Source organism: Mesoplodon mirus (genome assembly GCF_964341445.2).
Source record: "Mesoplodon mirus genome assembly, chromosome: 3".
NCBI lineage: Eukaryota > Metazoa > Chordata > Mammalia > Artiodactyla > Ziphiidae > Mesoplodon > Mesoplodon mirus.
In genome coordinates this window covers 143424353-143436338 of record NC_138978.1, presented here as the reverse complement: position 1 = coordinate 143436338, position 11986 = coordinate 143424353, and positions in this window count along the sequence as shown.

The following is an 11986-nucleotide window of genomic DNA, read 5'->3' as shown; positions in this document are numbered from 1 at the left end:
TGAGGGAGCTGGGGCCAAGGAAGCATTTACCCTTTCTCCGTCCTCACTTTTATCCCCTCACTGGGCTTCTTGACTCCCTTTTCATCTTCTAAAAGAAAAAAATATCAAGAAAACAAACTGAAACCAAGTTGATCTCCTCCCCTTCCAAGCCAGTTCTATGGCCGCAGCTGTCAGTGGTACCTTCTCTTGGTCCCCCCGGGCACTATCTTCCATGCTTCCTCCTTCCCCATCCCACATCCCTTCAGGAGCCAAGTTCAGCGCAATTAACCTCAAAATCTTCTCCTTTATCAGGCCTGTTCTGTGACCCCATGAGAAAGGGGGTGAGCCTCGGGAGCCTGGAGGAAAGCTCTGACTCGTCCACCCCCTGCCACTCAGAGCCTGATGAGCAGAGTGGGGGAAGGGTGGGAGGTCACCCACCTTCAGTCCTTCCCCCTTCAAGTCTGTCTTCCTCACCTGGGCCTGTGCTCCCAGGGCCCAACACATTCTGGGTCCCTGACTAGTGTTTGCAGAATGAATAAATATAAACGAAGGAACATGAAACAAAAGGTGCTGGGCTTCCCTGGTGGCACAGTGGTTGAGAGTCCGCCTGCCGATGCAGGGGACACGGGTTCGTGCCCCGGTCCGGGAAGATCCCACATGCCGCGGAGCGGCTGGGCCCGTGAGCCATGGCTGCTGAGCCGGCGCGTCCGGAGCCTGTGCTCCGCAACGGGAGAGGCCACAACAGTGAGAGGCCCGCGTACCGCAAAAAAAAAAAAAAAAAAAATGGTGCTGAGAGCAGAGGCTGCTGGATGGAAGAGCCTCCAGTCGCCCCGGCTGGCAAGGCAGTGAGTCACACGGCTCTCAGTGAGTCACACGGGTCCTCCACACCTCCAAGGCAAAGCTCTGAAAACCATTAGCAGGCCATTAGCTCTGATTCAAGCCCAGCTGGCATGGAGCAGGCTTTAGTCACCCAGCTGCAGAGTTCACACACTGGATGCCCATCCCTTGGACCAGCAGCCTGACCTCCTGAACCCAACGCCCGCAGCCGGGTCCAGTCTCAGACCTCCTGCCATTGCAATGTTTGGGCAAGACTGTGGGGTGGAAGCTCCTAGCAGGTGGGGTCTTTGTCTCACGGCCTGTGTACCTCCAGGAACAGGCTCACCAAAGGAAGGAAGATGGGGTTAATCACTGCTCATTAGGTGCCAGCAGCTCGAACACACCGATGTCATTCGGCCCGCCCAGCAGCTTTAGGAGGCGGGTCCTCCTCAGCCCTCTGCAAAGGAGGAAACAAATGCAGGCGAAGAAGTTGCGACTTCCTTAGACCACACAGCTATTTTGGTAGCAGAGACCCAGGGTTGGTTCAGATTACGTCCTTTTGCTCTCAAGCCCGTGTTCCTTCAAGCAACCATAAAAACTCAAATGGATCTGGGGTCTGGAGGAGGGAACCCTGGCATCCTGAAGTCCGTGCAGTTAGTGCCCCTTCCCTCCCTGACCCAGGCCGAGTGGGGGAGGGCAGCACCTACATCTGAGCCTCTCGAGGTGGCTCGCGACTGAGGTGTTGCCATGGCTGGGTCTCTGCAGCCTCTCAGATGCCCAAGATAGGGAAGGGAGGACTCCTTCTGAGACCTGCAGGGCCTGGTATGTGCTGGTTGCGAAGGGACGGCCTCCTGGTTCTACCCCAAACCCTGAGGACCTCCTGATTTTGCTGGGAGCCTTGGAGCCAAGAGCAAACAGCTAGAGGTTAGGACACACGCCACGCTCTTAGAAGGACTAAGTGTCCTGTGGGTGAGAAGAGAGGCAGAGCCAATGAGCCTGGCAAGGGCGAGATGATTCGGCCCTTGACCCCAAAGCAGGCTCAGCTGGTTAAGAGAGTGTGCTCGCAATGGGAATTCAGACAGGACAGAAGCCGTCAGAGGGCAGGGCCCGAGGCATGTTCACAGCAGCCCATCCAGCCTCAGTCAAGCATGCTCAGGTGTCTGAGAGGCAGCTTGAAAGGGCCCCCATCATAGTCAGCCAACTCCAGCCGCCTGTGCTCTGCCTTCCAGAGCTCTGGGCCCTCAGCAATCACTGGACCTCTCCGAGAGCCCCTTCCTCCTGATCATCACACACTTCAGAAGGCTAGGACGAGTATCACATGAGACGGTGCATGTGAGCAAAGCACTGTCCAACGGAGCATATGGAAGAAATTGAGAGAAGACATTCAATTTACATTTGTTAAATGAAACTGTTCTTACTACTAGCTAGATGTAGGGCTTGCAGCTTTTGCTTGATCGGGTTTGGGTACATATTACCCCATATCGTGTCATTCTCCCTTTTGATTTGTACTTGGATGGTTGGGAAGTCCCCGTGAACATTAATTGCAGGTCTAGTATATGCGAGATTAGTCCTTCTCAAAGTTTGGTCCTGTGACAGGTTGTAGCAGCATCTCGTGAAATGCAAATTAGAAATGCACATTCTTGAGCCTCACCCCAGACATACTGATTCAGAAACTCCGGGTGGGGCCCAGTGACTAGTATTTTAATAAGTTCTCTGGTGATGCTAATACATACTAAATCCAGTGTACTAAGTGTTTTACATGAATACCTCATTTAATTGCACAAAGCCTAAGGAATTGGGAGCTAAGATGTCTGACTTACAGATGAGAAACAGGGGTTTGGAGAAGTTAGTGACTTGCCCCAGGTCTTCACCCGGCTAGTGAACTCTGAGTCTGTGGGATCCCCTGCATTATTGCCTCCCCCTCACTACTGCAGTGCCTCTCAGAAGTGGGATGTGTTTGTTCCCAGAGGGCTTCCCTCAGGCAGACGTGGGAGGCAGAAGTACATGGTGAAGATGGAGCATTCCCCTGGGCTAGTGAACAGATTAGCCAGCTGTTCCTATGTGGTTTGTAAGACCAACTGGACTGTTATCTTTTATGAAAATAGGCAAATATTTAGCCCTGGGGCTATCCCACTATTAAGCTGGCACTAAGAAGGCATTCCTAGTGGTTTGCAATGCACCCAGAACACCTGCCATCTGCCAAGCATGAGTCTCAGCGGCACTGAGACCTGTTGGGGTGGCTGAGGATTATGGCACCATCAATGACACGTTGAGCTCCTACCGCTTGCAGGAATTGTTCTAGAGGCTTTGCAATTTATCTTCCACCAGGTATTATTATGCCCCTTTAACAGATGAGAAAACTGAGGCCCCAAGAAGCTCAGGGACAAAAGCTCATAAGCAAGAGGGGCAGGGCTCTGGCCTGCCCAGCTCTAATGATCATTCCTTCCAATATGCTACGCTCTGAGAAGCCAGTTCTCAGAGCCAGGCAAATCTGGTCCCGGCCTCGGCAGGCAGGCCCACTTTCCCTCTCAGCTCCCTGCCCCAGAAGACAGCCACCTGAAACCCATCAGCACAGGTGGGTAGAGCGCGGGATACCTGAGCCAGACGAGCCCCAGAGGCACCTGTCAGCGGCCACACGATGGCGCTGTGGTTCAGGAGACTCTGGGTCCTGCCTGACACCGTCTCCGAGGACCGAGGGTCAGGACCCGGGACCCTTGCGGGACGGGACCCACCAGGATAAGAGAGCTGCCTCGCGAAGGACTCGACCCCGAGGGGGTTAGAAAGAGGCTGTTGAGGACGCTCTCCCCCGCCCACCCCACCGGAATCCCTCTCCCCTCCGTCCTCCTTCCCGGCTGTGACACGGCGGCCGCATCAGGGAGCACAGGATCCAGAGGCAAGCCTGGGACTCTGCAGCGACACGCAGGCAGCCCCCAGGAGAGCTGTTTCTCCCTCCCGGCCCTCCCTTCCTCTTTCCCCCTCAGCTCCTCCCCTGCCCAGCCAGCCAGGCCCAGCCCACTGCTCTCGCACTTTATAATTTTTTTGTAATTGAAATATAGTTGATTTAAAATATCTCATTTGTTTCAGGTGTACAGCAAAGTGATTCATATATATATATATATATTGAATTATTACAAGATATTGAATATATAATTTAAAAGCATGCTCACAAGTTGAGGATTTTAAATATTGCAAAACTAAACATCAAAAAAGATCTCGACTCTTAAGGCATGCTCCTACTTTAAAACTCAGCCACTGAATTTCCCTCTCTATATCAAAAATAAGTAACAAAAATAGGAGTCAGAGTCTTGTGCCTTCTGTCACCTCTGATTCCCAGAGTCCTTTCCCATCTCTTAAGAAAAACACGCGTGAGGGAGTGGAATTTGGAGTTCAAATCCTGGATCTACCGTTAAAAATCATGTGACACCAAGCGAATTCTTTAATCTCCTTGAGCCTCACTTTTCTCATCAATGAAATGAGAATAATAGTAGTACCCACCTTACGGGTTGTTGGAAACTTAAATATATATAAAACATTTAGAATAGCGCTCTGACACATAGGAAGCGCTCAATAAATGTTACCATTATTATTTCTTTTCCTCTGATACACTGTGCACATCAGTCATTTGGCACTGAATGCAGACAGCCTCGTGCTTTTGGTTGACTCTTCATATAGGATGTCCCAAGGCCAGAGGGCTGTCTTATATATCTCTGTGCTCCAAAGAGCCCAGCACAGGCCCTCTCCTGGTGCATGATAATTAGAGTGGATCACAGTGGTCACCGCAAACCACAGCCTCCAGCTACAATTCTGCATCCATGTTGTCTTCTCCAGGTGGTGGGTTTGTACATGGATCTGCTGATGCAATTGCTGAGTGCTCCCCTTCTCTGCTGTGGGATGCGTGGTGCCCAGTTTTGAGTGATGAGAGCCTTTTACTCTCCTCTAGGCAGGAAGCCCCTCCTGCTTCCTGGGGCTGGGGGGATGTCTAGAGCGGGTGAGTGGTAGTGCCAAACTTGTTTTCTTTCCACTTAGGATTGTGTGCTCCATATAAAGGCCTGCTTGGGCAGAGAGGAAGAAGCTGCCTCTAGACCCTTAGCCAGATTAAGACAGTGTGGAACACTTGCCTCTGCTGGGCATGACCACACAGGTTAACAAGTCAGGTTGTAGATGTTTGTGTCTGGAGTTCTTTGTGGCTTCCGTTTATATTTTTCCTGACTTCTCCATCTCTAGGAGTCACGGTCAGGTCTTTCTTTAACATCTATCTCTGTCTTGCACTAACCAGTGCTTGGCAAAAGCCCTTGCTAGCAGTGCACGATCACTCCATGTGTATTGACTGACTTTTTGACAAATTGGCTCTGGGGGGGCTCAACCAAACTGGATTTCGAGCAGAGTTTTTTTTGTTTTTTTTTTGCGGTACACAGGCCTCTCACCGTTGTGGCCTCTCCCGCTGCAGAGCACAGGCTCCGGACGCGCAGGCTCAGCGGCCATGGCTCACAGGCCCAGCCGCTGCATGGCATGTGGGATCTTCCCGGACTGGGGCACTAACCCATGTCCCCTGCATCGGCAGGCGGACTCTCAACCACTGCGCCACTAGGGAAGCCCTCGAGCAGATCTTTTTAAATGCTGCGATCCAACTCATTAGATTCCATTAGTGGACCCTGCTGAAGCTATTCACAGATCACTCAGCTGTCAATAAAATCTAATGGCATATGCAAATGAGGTGTTGGAGGTGTGAGCGTGACCTGGGGTGGAAATGGCTTCTAGTACATTTAGGAAGTCTTCCTAGTTATCGGGGTAGGGGATAAAGCTGCAAGTAAAATGGACGCAGTTTGACAAAGTGAGAGGAGAGTGTGGTTTTAGGCCATAACCCACCCTTTCCTGGTTCAGGTCCTCACTTGAGTCATTCCAGAGTTCCCCTGCCAGCCCCTGGGAACGTCCCAGTGTATGACATCTCTCAGGAAGCTAGCTGAGCTTCCTGGAAAACATCATCCACAGAGAGCCAATCCACCACCTCCACTCCCCCCAAATCTTTCTTAGAAATCCTACCTGTCTGCAGCTAGAAATGAATGGAATAGAGGTGGAGGATTAAGCAATAACCAAAGAGCGGGTTTGGGGTGCCGTGCTTACTATGTGGTTTCTTGTCAGGGCCTGTCGATGGCATCTACTCTCTGGGGCAGGACACATTCAAATGAGAAATGTGACTTGAGCCCAGGGGAAGGATGTCTGAGGGGCTCTTGGACACTCTGATCTCTCACTCAGCTGGCGGAGTGGGGCTGGCACAGCCAGGAGCTCTCTGAAATCCTTGCCTTCCTGTTTCCCTCTTGGGACTTTGAGAGGGAACTCTAAACTGTGTGTCTCTGATTCATTTACTGTGAACTCATCAAGTTGGTGCTTGGCAAGAGTCCTTGGATGTCTCAGAAACGGCTTTTGGTTTGGTTTCATTTGTTTTTTGTGGTGCTTTTCCTTTGGAATAGGAAGTCTGTTTTTGCCAAGAGTACAGTGAAACACTAGATTTGAGGTTGGATCAGAGCACAAGAAGAAATTAAGATCTTATCCTTTGTGCTTCCCAATTTTTAACTGTGCAAAACAAGTAATAGATAACGTTTAATTTTGCAAATTGGGTCCTATTATTATCTTCATTTTACGAATGAGAAAACTAAACCCAGAGAAGTTAAGTAAATTGCCCAGTCCACATAGCTAGCAAACAGTAGCCTTATATACCTGCTGAGTGCCAAGGGCCCACAGAATTTTGGGAGGCTTAAAAAAATGCTTCAGTTTTTTTTTTAATCAGAAGAAAAAAATTAACTTTAGGTCTGAAGATGTTTTAATATATGATATTAATATATTTGACTTATACCAACACGGCTGTAAAAGTGTGAATTATTTTAGAAGCTGGCACTGTGTTAGGTACCAGGCAGAATTAGAGCATAACGGTGGCAGTTATTTGGTGCAACTGCCCTAGTGTAGGCTGACCATTAAGTGCAAAGTGACTCAGACACCACGTTATCCCCTCCCTGGGGGAGCCAGGCCCGCATCCTAACTCAGAGCAGCCTGTGCTTGACATAGTGCTACAAGGTTTGGACTAGGCAGGTTACAAGAGGCTTCATGGAGTTGGGAGTTGAGAAGAAAGAGGGTTAAACATGAAAGGAGGGAGACCAGAAAGTGGAGGCATTTTGAGGAATGGGGAATTCACTGGTATGGGGGAGACAGAGGCAGCTGATATAGATGTTGTGTCAGTTATCGGTTAAAACTCTGTTCCAACGTGACTTTTGCATTTTTTTCTTGTACATTTCACATCAAGGACCCACGTTTAACTGTGATATTCCATCAGTAATATTTAAGACCAAATTGTTACTTAAACTCACAATGATTATCTTTTATAATAGAAGAGTAAATAAGACTTGTTTTTGTTCACAGTTCTTTTCTGTTAGATACTAGTGAATTCTTTAGCATTTCATTCTTTAACATTCCACCAATAGTTAGAAAATTGTCCAAAAGGTCATAAGAAACCATCTCACTTCCTTATTTTTTGCACCAAAATGACATACTGAATATTGCAGCATGTTTTCCATGGAGCAGACTGGTGGTTTACAAACAGGGCTCCCCAGAGCTAAGGCTTAGTAAGGATGCCTCAGGAAAAAGGGAACGGCCAGGGCCTGGGTGCTCGGGGTCCTTCTCATGCTTTAACTGAGCAAGATATATATACATATATATGTATATACATATATATGTATATATATACATATATATCATTTTATTTTTTATTGCACTTCACTTCATCGTGCTTCACAGATATTGTGTTTTTTACAAACTGAAGGTTTGTGGCAACCCAGCATCAAGCGACTCTATTGGTGCCATTTTTCCAATAGCATTTGCTCGCTTCATGTCTCTATGTCACATTTTGGTAATTCTTGTAGTATTTCAAACTTTTTTGTTATTATTATGCTATGGTGATCTGTGATCAGTGATCTTTGATGTTACTACTGTAATTATTTTGGCACTTTTTAGTGATAAAATATTTTAAATAAATTTTTATTTTCTCTCTCTCTCCCTCTCTCTCTCACTATATATATATATTTTTGTTGTTGTTGTTGTTGTTGTTTGTTGTTTTTTTTTTGCGGTACGCGGGCCTCTCACTGTTGTGGCCTCTCCTGTTGCGGAGCACAGGCTCCAGACGCACAAGCTCAGCGGCCATGGCTCACGGGCCCAGCCGCTCCGCGGCATGTGGGATCTTCCCGGACCGGGACACGAACCCGTGTCCCCTGCATCGGCAGGCAGACTCTCAACCACTGCGCCACCAGGGAAGCCCCTTATATATTTTTAGTACATTTTTTTTAGACATAATGCTTTGGCTTAATAGACTGCAGTACAGTGTAAACATAACTTTTATATACACTTTTATATACCCCAGAATTGTGAGACTCGATTTATTGCAATATTCACCTTATTGTAGTGATCTGGAACTGAGCCCGCAATACCCGAGGTATATATAATATATAGAGAGCTTCTATGAAATATTTCAGTTTTGAAAAAGGATTTCTCGGGGGCTTCCGTGGTGGCCCAGTGGTTAAGAATACCCCTGCCAATGCAGGGGACACGGGTTCGAGCCCTGGTCCAGGAAGATCCCACATGCCATGGAGTAACTAAGCCCGTGCACCACAACTTCTGAAGCCCGAGCGCCTAGAGCCCATGCTCCACAACGAGAAGCCACCACAATGAGAAGCCTGTGCACCACAACAAAGAGTAGCCCCTGCTTGCCGCAACTAGAGAAAGCCCGCGAGCAGCAGCGAAAACTCAACGTAGCCAAAAAAAAAAAAAAAAATTAAAAAAAAGGATTTCTCTGGACTTCCCTGGCAGTCCAGTGGTTAAGACTTTGCCTTCCAATGCACGGGGTGTGGGTTTGATCCCTGGTCGGGGAGCTAAGATCCCACATGCCTCATGGCCAAAAAACCAAAACATAAAGCAGAAGTAATATTGTAACAAATTCAATAAAGACTTTAAAAATGGTCTGCATCAAAAAAGAAGGCGGGGGGGGGGAATTTCTCTAAAAAAAATATGTTTGAAAATCACTGCTGTAAAAACTTCAAGAAAGGTAAACGAGAACTCCAGGAACCAGTTTATTTATTTATACTCTGCCTATTCCAAGAGCAACCTAAAGTGACTTACAAGACTAGATATGACACAACAAGGGTTTTTTGCTTGTTTGTTTGTTTTGTTTAAGTAAAGAAGGAACAGGAAAGAGGGAAAAATAGTGGTCGGAAAAGTCAGATGTTGCCATGGTAAGGTTTAGGCACCAGTGCCCCGGGCTGAAGGGCTGCTGGCGGGTTGGGAAGCAGAGGCTGCAGCTGGTGGGCATGGTGCCCCAGAAGGGTCATGTAGACATAGCCATTCTCCACCTGCAAGAGGAGATGACACCTTGGGCAGGGCCCCGAGCTCCTCATGGATGTTCCTAGAAAATTCGTTAGAGTCCTTTAAAGGAACTTTACGACCTTGGACAAGCACATCCTCCTCCCTCCTGGCAACCAGCCTTATCCTCCCCCTCCCTGACAACCCACAGACCAGGGCGAAGGCAGGACTCTGCCTGCCCACCTGGGTGTCTTCAGTCCTCTGCCACAACCCCCCCCTCACACTACCATACACGTGCCAGCCACCTCCCAAAAAATTATCGGAGAGGGACAAAACCCAGAACGTCATACCCAAGGATCTCTGCTAAATAAGAATAGCAGGGACTTCCCCGGTGATCCAGTGGGTAAGACTCCGTGCTCCCAATGCAGGGGGCCGGGGTTCGATCCCTGGTAGGGGAACGTGATCCCACATGCGTGCCGCAACTAAAAGTCCACATGCCGCAACTAAAGATCCCGCGTGCTGCAACAAAGATCCCGACGCGGTGCAGCCAAAATAAATAAATAAATATTTTTTAAAAAAGATAAAAAGAATAGCAAACATTTTGGTGTGTTGACTCCATGCCAGACACTGTTCTGACCCCTTTGTATGTGTTAACTCCTCTGATTCTCACAACAACACTATGATTATCTCCATCTGACAGATCAAGAAACAGAGATGCAGCGAGGTTAAGGTCACTTTCCCCAGGGGATATGAATGGTGACAGTGGTGCGATTTGAACCCGGTTTGGCCCTATGCTCGTAACTACTCACCATGCAACCTCTCAGTCTGCCAACCCGTTCCAGCCAGCGGGCTGGGGGTAGAAAGTGAGTGATGCTCTCTGACCCTGAGGTGGCAGTTCCGAGGTTTACACTCAAGTGGACCTCTCAGCCTCATTCTGTTCTATCCTGTTTGGTGGCCACAGATGGCACTTTGCCCTCTGTCCAGCCGTTCATTGGTGCTGTAGATTCCAAGGAAAACCCAAGGTTTGAGGGAGTGAGGGAGCTCAGGGCAGGCTTTCCTCACAGTGGAAGGCTAAATATGAAAGACAGCATCATGGTTGGTCCACGGTTCCATCCTATTGGCAATAATAATTGTGACAGATGCCACTGACAGCAGATGCTGCTCCAAACATTTTATATGCATTCTGTCATTTAATCCTCAAAGCAACTGAGCTGGTAGGTGTTACTGTTTCACTGTGGGATGCGGGGATGGGGGTGGGAATTAAAGCCTAGACAGGTTAAGTAACTCCCTAGAGGACGCAGCTAATTCCCCTCTGCTTCCCCCCACCCCCTAGGGCTGCAGCACCTCTGCCCTCTCCATGGTCACCACCCCGTGCCCCTGTGCTTCCTAAACCCATTTGCACAGAAGTTCCTTCATGATTTCTCAGGATCTTTCTTTGCTTCTCTTCCTGCCTCAGACTGTCAGTTCCTCAAAAACCAGGGCTGTATTTACCAGTTCTCTTTATGGCCTCTCCTCTCCATCGCCAAGAGCCCCACGTGAAGCTTTTCATAAGGTGGACCCTAGTGAGATGCTCCAGCTTTCATGGCTATCACTGCGTTAGCAGCTGGCACCGCTGGTAGAAATGCACAAATTAGGAAACAGCCAAAAATCTGGTCATCACTCCAAAGAACTCTTCACTTGCATAGATATGCATAAAGCATGTGTCTGTCTAAACCTTTCAGAAAAATGCCTACCCATGAGTGTCTAAGACCCAGCCATGTAAATCAGGATGCAAATGAGTCAGCAGCCACGGGGCTGGTTGCCAGTCCACAGAGCCAACTGCATCCACTCATACCCAGAGATACCAGAATACTAGCAGGGAAACCCCACTCCTCCAAGCTCATCCCTGCCCTGATGACTCAGAGATAACCATGCAGCAGTTTACTTGGCAGCCTCTCAAAGCAGCCTCTTAGCTTCCCTGCCAAACCTCCTGCATCCCCACCCCGACCCGGCACAGGCGGGGAGAGGTGGTCACAGAAGAGCTGTTTCTGGCTGTCCTTGCAGGACAGCAAGAGTGACTGCCCAGCCTTGCTCAGGAAAACACATTCATGTAACCCTGAGTATTCCCTGGGCAAGCAGGGGCAATAGAAGGAAACAGGTGTGAGCCTGGCTTAGGTTTGGGGAAAGCGTCATTAACTTGAACAGTGCACAGACTTTGTGACAACGTAGCGATGGGACCAGAGTTTACTTTTGTACAGTGAGGAAACTAATTTCTTAGCAAACTAATCCAATTCTTTGTTCATTTATTCAATGCATAGATAAGAACACACTCAAGGAGGGTTAGAAAACGCCCTAAAAATGGCCAAGAAAAAAAAATGGGTAAGAGAATCCATCATAGCACCCTGGCCTATGGGTGAGAATCAGGCATTTTCAAGCTGTTTCGAAGCTCTCACATGTAGCAGGAAAACAGACATGTGAATCTTAGTGCTTCCCTCTTTGGTGCGGCAGATTCACAGGACCCTCTTTTTAAGCCCGCTGTCACTCCACTCCGTGATAATACATATACTTGAAAAAAAAAAAAGTCCTTGTGCTTTGCAATATTTAAATAATTTATTTTTAATTTTATTTATTTTTTAGAATGTATCTTTTTAAAATATTTATTTACTTATTTATATATTTTTGGCTGCGTCGGGTCTTAGTTGCAGCACACGGGATCTTCTGTTACGGCGTGTGGACTTCTCTCTAGTTGTGGCATGTGGGCTCCAGAGCACGTGGGCTCTGTAGTTGCAACACAGGGTCTCACTAGTTGTGGCGTGCGGGCTTAGTTGCCCCGCGGCACGTGGGATCTTTAGTTCCCCAATCAGGGATCGAA